This window comes from Semicossyphus pulcher, unplaced genomic scaffold (assembly GCF_022749685.1).
Source record: "Semicossyphus pulcher isolate SPU_LCO1_2020_fin unplaced genomic scaffold, fSemPul1.0.p SCAF_22, whole genome shotgun sequence".
Taxonomy (NCBI): Eukaryota; Metazoa; Chordata; class Actinopteri; order Labriformes; family Labridae; genus Semicossyphus; species Semicossyphus pulcher.
The window spans coordinates 22,100,715-22,117,457 of NW_027211696.1; the positions used below are offsets into that span (position 1 = coordinate 22,100,715).

A 16,743-nucleotide genomic window follows, 5' to 3' on the forward strand; every position below is an offset into this window, starting at 1 on the left:
AACAACCAACAACAAGGAGAAGGTCGAGTTCTTCCTTCAGGGACCTTCACAGTAAAAGCATTCGACAGACGACGAACCAACCCAGGGTATACTCACTTACCCTGGGACCCTTCACAATAAAAGACCGGGACCCTTTTTAAATCTCCACTCTACTTCTGCATACAAAACAGCAGACAAGTGAGACAACTTCGCCGCCACATGGCAATGCAAGAAAAGGACAAACAATATGAATTACAGCTAACACAACTCACAACGAGCGAAGAACAAATAACACATGAGAGAGAAGTGAAAATATTACAGAGATGAAAGAGAATGTAGTAAAAGTATCATGTGAAAACTTTGATATAAGGTGTTCTTTTAAAGCAGCAATGTTTTGTTACTAAATATGAATATAATGAATATGAAGACAAATAGCATTAGAGACACGTTTGTGTTTATTTTAAATGTCGAAATATTTTTTTAATTAACTCTGGGATAAAAATGAAAAACTATGACGGACACTTACGTTAATCTCTTTTAGCTTCTGTTCTACATTATCTATCTCTATATAGATGACCTCTACCTCTACCTCCCTGTAATGTTTGTTTACATTTAAGTTATATGTTATAAGTTTTATATTTGTATTTACTTGTGTAGGTTTATGATATTTGAGATATGTTTATATTTAGTTATATGTTCGATATAGTAGAGGTTATTATTTATTATTGCTGTTTGAATTCCTAGATGTATATATTCCTTCTTGTAGTGTTAGGGTTATATTATCTCTATATATTATATCTACATTATCTATCTATGTAGGCTACATCTATATGCAGGACGTTCACTCAATACGTGTCAAAACTGTTTTTACAGCGTGGTAAACCCCCCCCCCCCCCCCCCATACACGCACAAACACACGCACGCACTACACACACAGACGCACACACAAGATGGCGGACCGCAGCAGTGTTTCTCCACAACAAAAAGGCCGAGTTGAAACTTCTCGCGGACTTTGTTAAACTTTAACCGGTCCGACCGGAGACATGAGCGGCCTCCGGCGCCTCTGACTGTCCGTTTACCGGCTGTGTCCTCCCGGCCGCCCGCCCCGGTGATGTTCCGTGAACCCGCCACCTTCTGAAGCGGAACTTTGGTCGTTTCAAACTGGGAAGGTAAGAACGGCCGTGTTAGCTTAGCTACATGCTAAGAGTTTGTTATGGTGGCATGTTGGAATTTGGACACACTGCTGACGGTTACCGGGTTTAAAGGAAACCGAGAGAACAACAGAGTGTCTGATTGACCGACAGACTGTGGATATTTCCGGGTTTGTTGTGGGGAAATGACGGTAAAGAAGCGGTTCTGTGCTAGCCGGACTGTGATGTAAATGTTCAGCTAGCTAAAAGAGCAGCTGCTACTGTACACAAGAGCAGTACCACTGTTACTGTGTTCTACTGCAGTACTACTAATACTGTTACTGTGTTCTACTGCAGTACTACAAATACTGTCACTGTGTTCTACTGCAGTACTGCTGTTCCTGCTGACAGTGCTGATTCTTTTAACTGGGCATGGACCGAGTGACCGTCATCACCGCTTTTTTATTTAGTTTTTAAATACCACAGACCTTTAGCTCGCCTACTTAAAATCCCCGGTTCAATAAGTTAATTGAAACATAATGATAATGAAAATAAAAGGTCCAATGTTACAGTTTCATATAGTAGATGCTTTTGTCCAAAGCGACGTAAATCTGAGAGTTAATACAACACAAGCAACAATCAAGACGGGAGACCACAAAGTCAGTAAGAGCCAACAAACAGCTTCAAGTGTGATCTGACACTGGAGCTGACGGGCAGAGCACAGGGTGTATAGACGCTTCATCATCATCAACAACATCAACATTGTCAATATAGCCGTCGTCGTCGTCGTCATCATGAACATCAGCCTCATCCTCAATGTCACCATCATCAATATCATTAAGGTCAGAGGTGTTCATAAAGAGCTGGGTCTTTAGCTTCTTCTTAAAGGTGAAAGGGACTCTGCGGGCCGAGTAGAGTTTGGTAACTCATTCCACCACCAGAGGACAGAGGAGAAGAGTCTAGTTAGAGACTTAGGGCCTGTTGTGATGGGAGTACCAGGCGCCTTTCATTGGCAGAGCGTAGTGGGCGGGAGGGAGTGTAGACCTGGATGAGGGCGTTCAGGTTGGCAGGAGCCGTGTTGGTTGCTGTTTTGAAAAACGAGCAACAGGGTTATGAATTTGATGCGAGCGGCAGCTGGGAGCCAGTGGAGGGATATGAGCGGTGGAGTGATGTGCTGATATTAGCAGTGAAGCACCGTTTGTTTCCCTTGACTCAAACGGCATGCGTCACATTTACTGGTTGCTGTGGCGGCACGGAGTAAACAGGAGGACCTGAATGCTGTCAGGTGTTTGCTGAAAAAAGATCAGGAGAAGCAGCAGTGAGGCACTTCTCCTGATCTCAAGATAGTGAGAAGAAAAGTAAATCTGAACCAGGGTTTCCGTTCCGAAGCTTTCAATGTTCCGGACAAAAGGGTGAAATTACTAGGGCTGCAACAACTAATCAATTAAATCGATTAAAATCGATGATTAGAATAGTTGGCAATGAATTTCATCATCGATTTGTTGGGTCTTTGCTATGATGCACGGCATGCGCTGTGAAAACGTCACTGGGGGGAGCCAGCCAATGCTGCGGCTTGTGTAGCTCATGTGATGAATACAGGAAGTTAAAACGTCTCCGGTCTCCTCTGAGACAATTGACGGAGAGTATTTCTGTCCATCACGTTGTGTTTAAAGTCGAGGTGAAATGAAAAATGTCATTTTAATCCTTTTAGATCACATCCCCAGTAACATTGTGCATCCATTTGACAATTTAGGCCAAAAAAATACAGAAAATCCATTTCTTCGTATTCTTATATCAAAATCCGATCATTTTTTCTTCTGGTAAAACTAAATTTCACGCGTGCTTACGTAAGTTAGCACCAAACAATTTCAACCAATCAATCTGCCACATTTAGCCGCAGAGCACCAAGAACGCTCGGTCAGTTAGCTAGCTACTGCGCTGTGGAGAACGTCTGTCTACGCCCACTTCTCAACGATCAAATCAAATCCCTCTAATGATATGTCCCGCCTGCACGTCCTGTTTCACTCGGAAATACGTCACGATATGGAAGCTAGATACTCTTGAAACGCCGTTTCAGCTCGACTTTAAATGAACTTGTAATCATGTGTTTGTCCGTCAGAGCGGACACTAAGCTATCGCTAATTAGCTGATGTTCGGTCAGAGAGACACTGGAGTGTAACATATTATGGAGTTTTGGAATATTTCCTGCCATTAGTCAGAGACGGACTGGTCTGATTGGTTAGTTACATTTCCCTGTTACACTCAGCTCACGGCTTCATCCCCAATGTCCTTTATTGTCATGGCCTCGTCTGAACTTTCCTTTTTCATGTGAAATTATAATGTAAATCAACAAGATATTAATTACTTAATTGATATATTAATATTGCATTGTACAAAAAAAACAAGATATACTTGTGTTTTGAGTATAATGGTAATACTAAAATGTTGCTTTTTTTTTATCCGATTAATAATCGATTAATCATAGAAATAATTGACAGATTAATCTAGGATCAAAATATCATCTGCATTTATTTAGCTTAAAAACAATTGATAGGCAGGCTATGTCAAGGGCGTAGAATTGATAAATTAGTTAATTGTCCCTACAAATATTTTGTCCAAAAATGTATATATCATACACATAATGTTGCACTTTCAACCTTCGGGGAAGTAGTGCATGAGACAGCGATCACAAATTTATAGGCTACAGCAGAACAACATGTCTCCTGGCTCAAATGGCCACTTTCTGCTCTGAGTCCGTGCTGTCCAAATGCCTACACTCTCTTTCTCTCTCTCCCTCCCTGAGGGAGTGCAGTTCGTTTTACATACTAATATTAATGAACTTAAGTGAATCTGGATAGCATGTATTCCACTGAAATCCCTGATGAGGACTTCGCAGGCCGTGGATAAATGCCAGCCTCCATAGCCACGGAGCGCTGGCATCTCGTGCGCTTGTGGCATCGATGAGAGGGGCTGTGGCTGATGCGTCCTTGGTGGTAATATTTTGCCAAAATGACCAATAATGGTTCTGATGGCTGGTTTAGCATATTCTGAAGCACTGAAGGACGGGGTTATAATGAATCAGTGATATTTTTTGGTTGAAAATATATTAATTTCACCGGACATGATGACCAGTGGATTTTTAATATGTCAGACTTCAACAGATTTTACCGTTAAAAAAACGGCAATTACCGGAAAACGGTAACCCAGATCTGAACCTAGAAAGACTGTAAAAAGGATGGCATGCGTAGCGGCAGTAGAATGAAGGTAAAGGTGCACGTGGAACCACAGCAGGTTAGTTTCCGACCCTCAGTTGATCAGGATGAAGAAATGTACACTGTGGTTCCGCCTTGGCGCCATAACGAAGCCCCGTCATGCAGCCTTTGTCATTTACATTGGACCAAGCAACGCCGGTGTAAAGCCGCCCCAGTCTGGCGATGCAGAGGTGAAACGTGTGCACTGTGTAAACAAACAGCGTGTGCTTCAAATACACACAAAGCACTGTTCCGCCCTGCTGGCTCCGCTGTTTACACAGACACCGCTTCGCCTCTGTTACGCCTCGATGCACACACGCACCCTGCCCTCTATATGTGTGTGTGAGAAAGTCTTGACGTCTGACTGGCTGACAGGTCAGTGAGAATGTGAGTGTTATATTTACAGAGAGAGGGTGAGAGACAGTCACACTGAATAGAGAGAGTTGTGATGCTAGTTTTTACAATGTGATGCCAGTTTTTGAATTGTGATGCTAGTTTTCACTTTATAATGCTAGTTTTTTGCATTGCGATGCTAGTTGTTTACTTTTTCATGCTAGTTTTTGCATTGTGATGCTAGTTTTCACATTGTGATGCTAGTTTTTTACTTTTTCATGCTAGTTTTCACATTGTGATGCTAGTTTTTGCATTGCGATGCTAGTGTTTTCGCATTGTCATGCTAGTTTTCGCATTGTGATACTAGTTGTCACATTGTGATACTAATTTTTGCATTGTGATGCTAGTTTTCAAATTGTGATGCTAATTTTTGCAGTGTGACGCTAATATTTGCATTGTGATTCTAGTTTTTCATGTTTTCATGCTAGTTTTTTGTATTGTGATGCTAGTTTTCACTTTATGATGCTAGTTTTTTTACCTTTTGATGCTAGTTTTTTTTCATTGTGATGCAATTTTTCACATTTTGATGCTAGTTTTTGCATTGTGATGCTAGTTTTCATATTGTGATGCTAGTTTTCATATTGTGATGCTAGTTTTTGCATTGTGTTGCTAGTTTTCATATTGTGATGCTAGTTTTTGCATTGTGTTGCTAATTTTTGCATTATGATGCTAGTTTTTGCACAATGATGCTAGTTTTCACTTTGATGCTAGTTTTTGCATTGTGATGCTAGTTTTTATATTGTGATGCTATTTTTTTATGTTTTGATGCTAGTTTTTTATGTTTTGATGCTAGCTTTTGCATTGTGATGTTAGTTTTCACTTTATGATGTTAGTTCTTTACCTTTTGATGCTAGTTTTTACATTGTGGTGCTGTTTTTTTATGTTTTGATGCTAGATTTTGCATTGTGATGCTAGTTTTCAAATTGTGACGCTAGTTTTCGCAGTGTGACGCTAATATTTGCATTGTGATTCTAGTTTTTCATGTTTTGATGCTAGTTTTTCTATTGTGATGCTAGTTTTCACTTTATGATGCTAGTTATTTTTACCTTTTGATGCTAGTTTTTACATTGTGGTGCTAGTTTGTTATTTTGATGCTAGTTTTTGCATTTTGATGCTAGTTTTCACATTGTGATGCTAATTTTTAAATTGTGGTGCTAGTTTTTTATGTTTTGAAGCTAGTTTTTGCATTGTGATGCTAGTTTTCACATTATGACACTAGGTTTAAATTATGATGCTAGTTTTTACATTATGACACTAGGTTTAAATTATGATGCTAGTTTTCACATTATGACACTAGGTTTAAATTATGATGATAGTTTTCACATTATGGTACTAGGTTTAAATTATGATGCTAGGTTTAAATTATGATGCTAGTTTTCACATTATGACACTAGGTTTAAATTATGATGCTAGTTTTTACATTATGACACTAGGTTTAAATTATGATGCTAGTTTATTACATCATGTTGCTAGGTTTTACACTGGGATGCTAGTTTTTACATTATGATGCTAGTGTTTTTCGTTGTCATGCTAGTTTTTATATTACGATACTAGGTTTAAATAATGATGTTAGTTTTTTGCATTCTAATGTTAGTTTTCACATTGTGATGCTAGTTTTTGATGCTAGCAGTAGCTGCGTGAGGGGATATAAATGAAATATCTCATTTATTAATAATGCAAACAATATTTAGCTGAGGATCTGCAGTCACATGATCACATGAAGAAGAGTCCATTGTTAATCAGCCTGCAGTGTGTGTATGTGTGTTTATCTCTCAGTAACCCGGTCAGTCTGCCTGCAGCAGCCCCTGCAAAGCATGCTGGGAGCAGGAGGGGGAGGATAAGGCATCTCTTCCCCCACTCCCCTCTCTCTCTCTCTCTCTCTCTCTCTCTCTCTCTCTCTCTCTCTCTCTCTCCCTCTCTCTCTCCCTCTCTGTGTCTCTGGCTGCCGATTGGCTGTTCGCTCGCCCAGCTGACTGCCTTCTGTCAGACAGAGAGAGAGAGAGGGAGGGTGATGGAGGCTACAGCGATGGGGTGAGCTGCCATTTTCTCTTTCTTTATCCTAAATCTATTCTTCCTCTCTATTCTTTGCTCTTTTCTCTCTTTTCTTTTATTTTGTGGTAGATTATTTAAATGGGGTGGGGGTGGGGGGGTGATGGAGGATGATGGGAGGAAGGAGGATGAGGGGGTAGGTCGTCTTTTTCGTATTTTATTGTCTGTTGTTCTCTGTGTTTTCTTCTTCAGTGGTGGTTTGACTTTATATTTAGTGTTTCCTGTGATGGAGGGAGAGAAAGAGGGGGGAGGGGTGTGATGGAGAGAGGAGGGAGAGAAAATGGCCGACGGGTGATGTAGGGAGGAGACAGAGGGAGGACATAAGAAATCAAAGAACAGCAGAGGAGCCTGTCGTTTTATTGTCAGACAGATCGATGAATATCATCATCATCGTCATCGTCATTATCATTACTGTTATTATAAAGTTATTATCATGATTATTGGTCATGTGATAGATAAATCTTTGATGACACAGAATCTATTAAACGGCAAGATGTGACGACGTGTAGCTGACATGTAGTACTACTGTAGTACCGTGTAGTATTGCATCAAAGGGTATTATCAGAATATTCATCGACTTACTGGAGTACTACGATTAATGCAGTAAAAGTACTTCACACCATGTTTTTCTTTCTAAAATGAAACTCGGGCAGCTATTGTTTCATTATTGATTAATCAGGTGATTGTGGTCATTATTGAATAATCATCTGATCATTTTGTCCTCACAGTGTGAAACAGAAACGATCATAATCATTGATTATAGAATCCGTTGATACTCACAGTCAGAGAGTTGATAGATTGAATTGGTACCCGTTAGCTCTAATCAATACCTGTGATCTCTGATCAGTACCTGTGATTGGAGGACACTTCATCTGCGGCGTGCTGCTCACACACTGCTGCAGTACTGTAGTACTTCTGCAGTACTATAACGTGTGTTTGCTGTGTTTAAAGATGCAGTCAGCTGATGAATCATGTGACAGGCAGACAGTGACATCAGTGTTGTAACTGAAAGGAAACATCACATGATACACACACTGAAACAGATACACACACACAGAAACAGACACACACACAGTGTACAAACAAAAGACATTGAACAAATCTGTTTAATGACATCACAAGTACAGTTACACTGCAGTAACTGATGTAGCACCTGATGGACAGTTACACTGCAGTAGCTGATGTACAGTAACACTGCAGTGACTGATGTACAGTAACACTGCAGTGACTGATGTACAGTTACAATGCAGTAGCTGATGGAGAGATACACTGCAGTAGCTGATGGAGAGATACACTGCAGTAGCTGATGTACAGTTACACTGCAGTAGCTGATGGAGAGATACACTGCAGTAGCTGATGTACAGTTACAATGCAGTAGCTGATGGAGAGATACACTGCAGTAGCTGATGTACAGTTACAATGCAGTAGCTGATGGATACACTGCAGTAGCTGATGTACAGTTACACTGCAGTAGCTGATGTACAGTTACACTGCAGTAGCTGATGGAGAGATACACTGCAGTAGCTGATGGAGAGATACACTGCAGTAGCTGATGGAGAGATACACTGCGGTAGCTGATGTACAGTTACACTGCGGTAGCTGATGGACAGTTACAATGCAGTAGCTGATGGAGAGATACACTGCAGTAGCTGATGTACAGTTACACTGCAGTAGCTGATGTACAGTTACAATGCAGTAGCTGATGGAGAGATACACTGCAGTAGCTGATGTACAGTTACACTGCAGTAGCTGATGTACAGTTACAATGCAGTAGCTGATGGAGAGATACACTGCAGTAGCTGATGTACAGTAACTGAGCATTCACACCGAAAGCGAATAGACGCGATTCCCTGGCGAGATTTCATTCAAAGTCAATGCAATGACGCGAGTAGACGCAAATTCACATTAGGCGGAGCGAATGACGCGATGCGAATGACGCGATGCGAATGATCGCGACGCGAATTTGGTCGAGTTGAAAAATTAATTAACTTCCTCTGTGAATTCGCGTCACGTGGTGTAGCGTAGGCCTATCAACATGGTAACCATGGAGATAAGCCCCGCTTCCTCTCCTCCATTCCAAAACAGGGTTAGTAAACAGTGAAGATGTTACAGTTAGGTCTTTATTGTATCTATTACTCGTTCAGTCTATTTATCAAACTTGGCGCCAACAAATTTGGAAAGATGTTCAAGCGCTGGTCGGACGGAGACAAGCGGAATTTGTAGCTGAGATGACAAGGAGTTGCAGAAGTTACTGACGGAGCATAGCATCACACCAGAAAGGGGTAGGAGATTAGCGTGTCGACACGGATTTTGTGTTCCCATCGATGTCGATCGGAGCCGAGTTGATAATTACCCGGGTCCACTGCAGAGTTTATTGACCCGGGTCTGAATGCTGATTAGAACCTTTCCCATTAAGCAAAAAAGCCATGTGTGAGTGTTTTTATGGGGAAAGCGGCTTTACACTGCAGTAACTGATGTACAGTTACACTGCAGTAGCCGATGTATAGATACACTGCAGTAGCTGCTGGACAGTTGCATTGTACTACCCGCTGTACAGTTACACTGCAGTAACTGATGTTGAGCACACTACAGTACCAGGTGTAGAGATACACTGCAGTACCCGATGTACAGTTACAGTGCAGCACCCAATGTAGAGATACACCGCAGTAGCTGCTGGACAAATGGGTTGTTGACAAATGCCCTCTAAAACATGTTTAATTTGTAAAAAATTCATTTTGAAGAAAAAACTATTTTTCCCAATGTATTGTTGGAGTAGTCAGACTTTTTCAATAAGTGCTTGTCAAACTTTACTTTGATCCTTTCAAAATTGCACTTATTATACCTAATTAAGATGAGTGATCATTATAGTTCCTACCAATGCATTATACATACATTATGTCACACCAAGGGACAGAAACTGCAGCTATTGAATTAAATAGAAGTGAGGGGTGTTTTATTCAAATATTTTGGTATCAAACCATTTAAAAAGTTCAATATTCTCAAAAACAATATCAACCATTTTGAAAAAAAAGACTGTAGTGACTATCTAAACTAATGTTCCAACCTCCAGCTAGTCACTTGCATAGGTGTATGAAAACAGGTCTGGACGCGTATCCAAATGATAAATGTCCAGAATTAAATTGCATTTGGGTGATGTTCCCGTTTATTGCAATGACAGAACAGATGAATGGTGATTACCAGTTGATGATGAGTGTTTCTTGTTCCAATGATGCTGTTATCCTGCGGTTATGTCTGTGTGTTACGCTAAGAACTGTATGTTCCCTCCACCTATACCAACTAACTTCTATTCACCTGTGACCTATAAACACATGACCTGGTCATGTGACCAATTACCCAACTCAAATACACACCCTAGTGGTCAAAGTAAATCATTATAACAATATATTCATCAAAGTATTTACAACCATAACACACACGCTCAAAATGGCTCCTACAAAGACATGAACAGAAGCCTCAACAGATCTAAATATTTGTCAAAAAATGCTGAAATTTGTTTTAATTCATGTGAATATTTAAAAAGAAAAAGGTAACTTATTTTATAAAATGAGTTAAAAAATCTTATTTTAGAATTTAAAATGCTTTTTCAAGAGGCCTTGTGCTTTTGTGCAACATTTTTGTCCTATGCTGTCACAGTAAAGATGTCATACCATAAGGATGTTTTCTGTCATGCCAAAGGACATTTCAGTCTTTTGTGTCAGCTGAGGAGCTTGCTATCCTTAGCTAACCTGCCATTAGCAGTTAGCCAGTCAGATTTGCATAACTTATTATGTAGTTTAAAAAATTTTATTTTGATAAAAAATATAATTTAGGGCCGTCACACCGAGGGACAACAAAACTTAACACCTTTTTATAGTGTTTCAGAAAAGTAAAATATTTGAACAATTCTGAGACAAAAACTGTCCATGTACACGTCATTGGCTTCACAGGGACTTTAGTAATAAGAACCTTAACGGGGTCCTCGAATTGAATGAAGATGTCCATGGAATTGCCTGATTAAAGATCTGAATATGGTGTCACACCGTAGGACATAGTTTTTGGTGACAAAATGTCTAAGTTCCTTTTCTTTTGGACATAAATGGATGAAAAAAATGATTGCCAGTACTTAAAATAGACACTTGTTAAATTATGCCAGAGGGTTTTAACAGAACTTTCATGCTCTTATTTTTGATTCATTAAAGGTGTAAATTATTGAACCATACTGGTCTCACCAGTCACACCATAAGATATTTGTGACATAAATGTACAAAAATCTAATAACAGCATTTTTATGACAACAGGTCAATGTGAAACACTGGAATGTTAAACAATGTACAGCATTTTAAGGCACGAAAATACTAATTATAATCATTTTTATGTTTTGTGACTGAAAATGACATGTCACATCAACAATCCAGATACACTCCAGTAGCTGATGTAGAGTTACACTGCACTACCTGCTGTACAGTTACACTGTAGTAGCCGATGTAGATACACTGCTGTAGCTGATGTAGAGATACACTGCAGTAGCTGATGTATAGTTACACTGTAGTAGCCGATGTAGATACACTGCACTACCTGCTGTATAGTTACACTGTAGTAGCTGATGTAGAGATGCACTGCAGTAGCTGATGTAGAGATACACTGCAGTAGCTGATGTAGAGATACACTGTAGTAGCTGATGTAGAGATGCACTGCAGTAGCTGATGTACTGTTACACTGCAGTAGCTGATGTAGAGATGCACTGCAGTAGCTGATGTAGAGATGCACTGCAGTAGCTGATGTATAGTTACACTGCAGTAGCTGATGTAGACATACACTGCAGTAGCTGATGTAGACATACACTGCAGTAGCTGATGTAGAGATACACTGAAGTAGCTGATGTAGAGATGCACTGCAGTAGCTGATGTAGAGATACACTGTAGTAGCTGATGTACTGTTACACTGCAGTAGCTGATGTAGAGATGCACTGTAGTAGCTGATGTAGAGATACACTGTAGTAGCTGATGTACTGTTACACTGCAGTAGCTGATGTAGAGATACACTGCAGTAGCTGATGTACTGTTACACTGAAGTAGCCGATGTAGAGATACACTGTAGTAGCTGATGTAGAGATACACTGTAGTAGCTGATGTAGAGATGCACTGTAGTAGCTGATGTACTGTTACACTGCAGTAGCTGATGTAGAGATGCACTGCAGTAGCTGATGTACTGTTACACTGCAGTGACTGATGTACAGTTACAATGCAGTAGCTGATGTACTGTTACACTGCAGTAGCAGATGTAGAGATACACTGCAGTAGCTGATGTACTGTTACACTGCAGTAGCTGATGTACTGTTACACTGCAGTAGCCGATGTAGAGATACACTGCAGTAGCTGATGAAGAGATACACTGCAGTAGCTGATGTACTGTTACACTGCAGTAGCAGATGTAGAGATACACTGCAGTAGCTGATGTACTGTTACACTGCAGTAGCTGATGTACTGTTACACTGCAGTAGCCGATGTAGAGATACACTGCAGTAGCTGATGAAGAGATACACTGCAGTAGCTGATGTACTGTTACACTGCAGTAGCAGATGTAGAGATACACTGCAGTAGCTGATGTACTGTTACACTGGAGTAGCCGATGTACAGATACACTGCATTAGCTGATGTACTGTTACACTGCAGTAGCCGATGTAGAGATACACTGTAGTAGCTGATGTAGAGATACACTGTAGTAGCTGATGTAGAGATACACTGCTGGAGCTGATGTAGAGATACACTGCAGTAGCTGATGTACTGTTCCACTGCAGTAGCTGATGTAGAGATACACTGCAGTAGCTGATGGACTGTTACACTGCAGTAGCCGATGTAGAGATGCACTGCAGTAGCTGATGTACTGTTACACTGCAGTAGCCGATGTAGAGATGCACTGCAGTAGCCGATGTAGAGATACACTGCAGTAGCCGATGTAGAGATGCACTGCAGTAGCTGATGTACTGTTACACTGCAGTGACTGATGTACAGTTACAATGCAGTAGCTGATGTACTGTTACACTGCAGTAGCAGATGTAGAGATACACTGCAGTAGCTGATGTACTGTTACACTGCAGTAGCTGATGTAGAGATACACTGCAGTAGCCGATGAAGAGATGCACTGCAGTAGCCGATGTAGAGATACACTGCAGTAGCCGATGTAGAGATGCACTGCAGTAGCCGATGTAGAGATACACTGCAGTAGCCGATGTAGAGATGCACTGCAGTAGCTGATGTACTGTTACACTGCAGTGACTGATGTACAGTTACACTGCAGTAGCTGATGTACTGTTACACTGGAGTAGCCGATGTACAGATACACTGCATTAGCTGATGTACTGTTACACTGCAGTAGCCGATGTAGAGATACACTGTAGTAGCTGATGTAGAGATACACTGTAGTAGCTGATGTAGAGATACACTGCTGGAGCTGATGTAGAGATACACTGCAGTAGCTGATGTACTGTTCCACTGCAGTAGCTGATGTAGAGATACACTGCAGTAGCTGATGGACTGTTACACTGCAGTAGCCGATGTAGAGATGCACTGCAGTAGCTGATGTACTGTTACACTGCAGTAGCCGATGTAGAGATGCACTGCAGTAGCCGATGTAGAGATACACTGCAGTAGCCGATGTAGAGATGCACTGCAGTAGCTGATGTACTGTTACACTGCAGTGACTGATGTACAGTTACAATGCAGTAGCTGATGTACTGTTACACTGCAGTAGCAGATGTAGAGATACACTGCAGTAGCTGATGTACTGTTACACTGCAGTAGCTGATGTAGAGATACACTGCAGTAGCCGATGAAGAGATGCACTGCAGTAGCCGATGTAGAGATACACTGCAGTAGCCGATGTAGAGATGCACTGCAGTAGCCGATGTAGAGATACACTGCAGTAGCCGATGTAGAGATGCACTGCAGTAGCTGATGTACTGTTACACTGCAGTGACTGATGTACAGTTACAATGCAGTAGCTGATGTACTGTTACACTGCAGTAGCAGATGTAGAGATACACTGCAGTATCTGATGTACTGTTCCACTGCAGTAGCTGATGTAGAGATACACTGCAGTAGCTGATGTACTGTTACACTGCAGTAGCCGATGTAGAGATACACTGCAGTAGCCGATGAAGAGATACTCTGCAGTAGCTGATGTACTGTTACACTGCAGTAGCCGATGTAGAGATGCACTGCAGTAGCCGATGTAGAGATGCACTGCAGTAGCTGATGTACTGTTACACTGCATTAGCTGATGTAGAGTTACACTGCATTAGCTGATGTAGAGATGCACTGCAGTAGCCGATGTAGAGATGCACTGCAGTAGCTGATGTACAGTTACAATGCAGTAGCTGATGTACTGTTACACTGAAGTAGCAGATGTAGAGATACACTGCAGTAGCTGATGTACTGTTACACTGAAGTAGCCGATGTAGAGATACACTGCTGGAGCTGATGTAGAGATACACTGTAGTAGCTGATGTAGAGATGCACTGTAGTAGATGCTGGACAGTTAAACTGCACTACCTGCTGTACAGTTACACTGCAGTAGCTGATGTAGAGATACACTGCCGGAGCTGATGGATTGTTACGCTGCATTAGCTGATGCACAGATATGCTGCAGTACCTGATGCAGTACCTGATGGACAGTGAGACTGCAGTAGCTGATGTACAGATTAGAGCCCGACTGATATGGGATTTTTGGGGCCGATGCGGATTCCGATATTAGGGAGTAAAAAAAATTCCGATATCGATATATCGGCTGATATATTCGCATATGTTCAAAATGTATCTGAAATTAAAATATTAAAATTCCAAATCTGAAAAGTTATTGTTACATTTGCAGGACATACAAAATTCAAATAAAAAGTGTTTCTGTAGCAACTTTAATAGCACTAAAATAAAATATCAAATGAAACAGAAGTGAGTTTAACACACAAACACACAAAAGGAGGAAGAAAAATGATGTTCTTGTTTTTCCCACCTTCACACAGTGCTGCTGAAGATAAAAGTCACTAAACACAGACCAGCTCATCTGACAGACTGATGCTGTTAGTAATAGTAATAAAGGCTTAATGAGCAGGATTTTCCACATTAAATATTCCCTCTTAATCAACATCATAATCCAGGAGAAGTGTGAGATGGTGTCTGTATCTGCAGAGGATCTGCCCTCGTCTGTGTTTCTTATTCTTCTGCTCTGTTTGGGGCATTTTGTCTATTTTGTCTATCGCGAGGCAGAGGTCTGGCGCTCAGCCAACAGTCCGCAGGTCAGGACTCAATCAACACGTAGCATCACAGTGACATGGCTGTCTCAGTGGCGGCTGGTGAAAAATATTCTAGGTGGGGCTGTGCTGTGCCATACTCAGTTTTTAACAACCATCCCACTAAGATTTGACACAAACTATAAGATACCAGTGCTTTGTGAAAAAGTGTAATTATTAATTCCAAACCAAAAAAAAACAGACCTCTGGTGGTGGTTTTACCTTTTTCACTCAGGTGTTGGTTGATTTTAATATCTGGCTGATCTGGTCCAGTTTCTTTAATCCGTAAACTCACTGCTGTAAGGAGCTGCAGGTGTGCTGAGGGCGGAGTAGACAGACGCACACACCTGGCAGCAGTGCGACGATGGCTTATTAAAACAAAACCCTGTATCTTCCTGCGGGATTATGCGGAGGTGTAGACGTGTAAGCTTGTTGTTTAGAGCGTAACCGCTGTGAAACTAGCAGACAATAAAGCTTAAAGCTCCTGTACCTTCGTTAATATCGAACTTAAAACTGAGGACCGGCTGTACACACGGGATCTCGTCTGTGCAGTTTAGATGCGCAGAGGGTAGAAACAGCGGTGCTCTGAAAGCAAGCTTTGGCTGATTACTGTGATTTTAACATGAGTTTGTTGTTCACAATGTTTCGCTCTGTATGGGAAAGATAATGCTTCCTAATGCTTCCCTTCGCTGTGTGTGCTGCTCTGCTCAGCTGTGACGCGCACCCTGGCAGCGATAAGGGACGTCATCATTTCCCATCATGCCTGCATATGTTGGTAATTGTCATTTTTGTGCTGGTTTATAGTTGTAACCATGAGTGAGGTGGCTGTTTCATTTCTTGACTTCAGCTATATTTTATTAAAATCACTGAGAGCCTGGCTCTTTTATTGTCAAAATTAAAACTGCACCCTCTGCTTGTCAGGAGGACTTACACCCCACATCACTGCAAAAAATGTAATTTACTTTATCGGAGCATATCGGAGGACATGTACGCCGATACCAATACATCTGCAAAGTGCTAATGTTGGCTGATAAAATCGGTTGACCGATAAATCGGTTGGGCCCTAGTACAGATACACGGCAGTACCTGATGCAGTACTTGTAATGTAATACAGTTACTCTGTATATCAGGTAAAGCTCTTCAGTGTCCCATGTTTATATTAAATGTTTGAATCCATCAGAGGAGGATTATTACAGATTAACATTTATGTGTTTAAAGTTCAGTCCTGACTGACGTCCATCTGCTCTCACTGGTTTTCCCTCAACAGCCTCAGTAGTCCTCCCTTCCAGTAGTCCTACTTGTAGTCCACCCTGTACAGTATTACAGTATTACACTAATATAGTATCACAGTTTCACAGTATTACAGTATTACAGTAATACAGTATCACAGTATTACAGTTAAACAGTATCACAGTATTACACTGATATACTACCACAGTATTACAGTACCACGGTATTACAGCACCACAGTATTGCAGTATCACAGTATTACACTGCTATACTACCACAGTATTACAGTATCACAGTATTACAGTACCACAGTATTACACTGCTATACTACCACAGTATTACAGTATCACAGTATTGCAGTATCACAGTATTACACTGCTATACTACCACAGTATTACAGTATCACAGTGTTACAGTATCACAGTGT

At 41.0% G+C, this 16,743-nt stretch overlaps 1 protein-coding gene across 2 annotated transcripts in view; it reads left to right on the top strand.

Moving 5' to 3' along the window:
- The first annotated feature begins 929 nt into the window (after positions 1 to 929).
- The window catches only part of apc (APC regulator of WNT signaling pathway), a 28,310-nt gene continuing 12,496 nt past the window's right edge, over positions 930 to 16,743 (top strand). The window contains exon 1 of one of the 2 annotated variants that reach the window (XM_069673904.1): positions 930 to 1,148. The gene's annotated coding sequence lies outside the window, so the exon portion shown is untranslated. Of the gene's footprint in view, positions 1,149 to 6,751; positions 6,785 to 16,743 lie in introns of those variants that run through there. The other variant, XM_069673905.1, reaches the window with a different exon arrangement.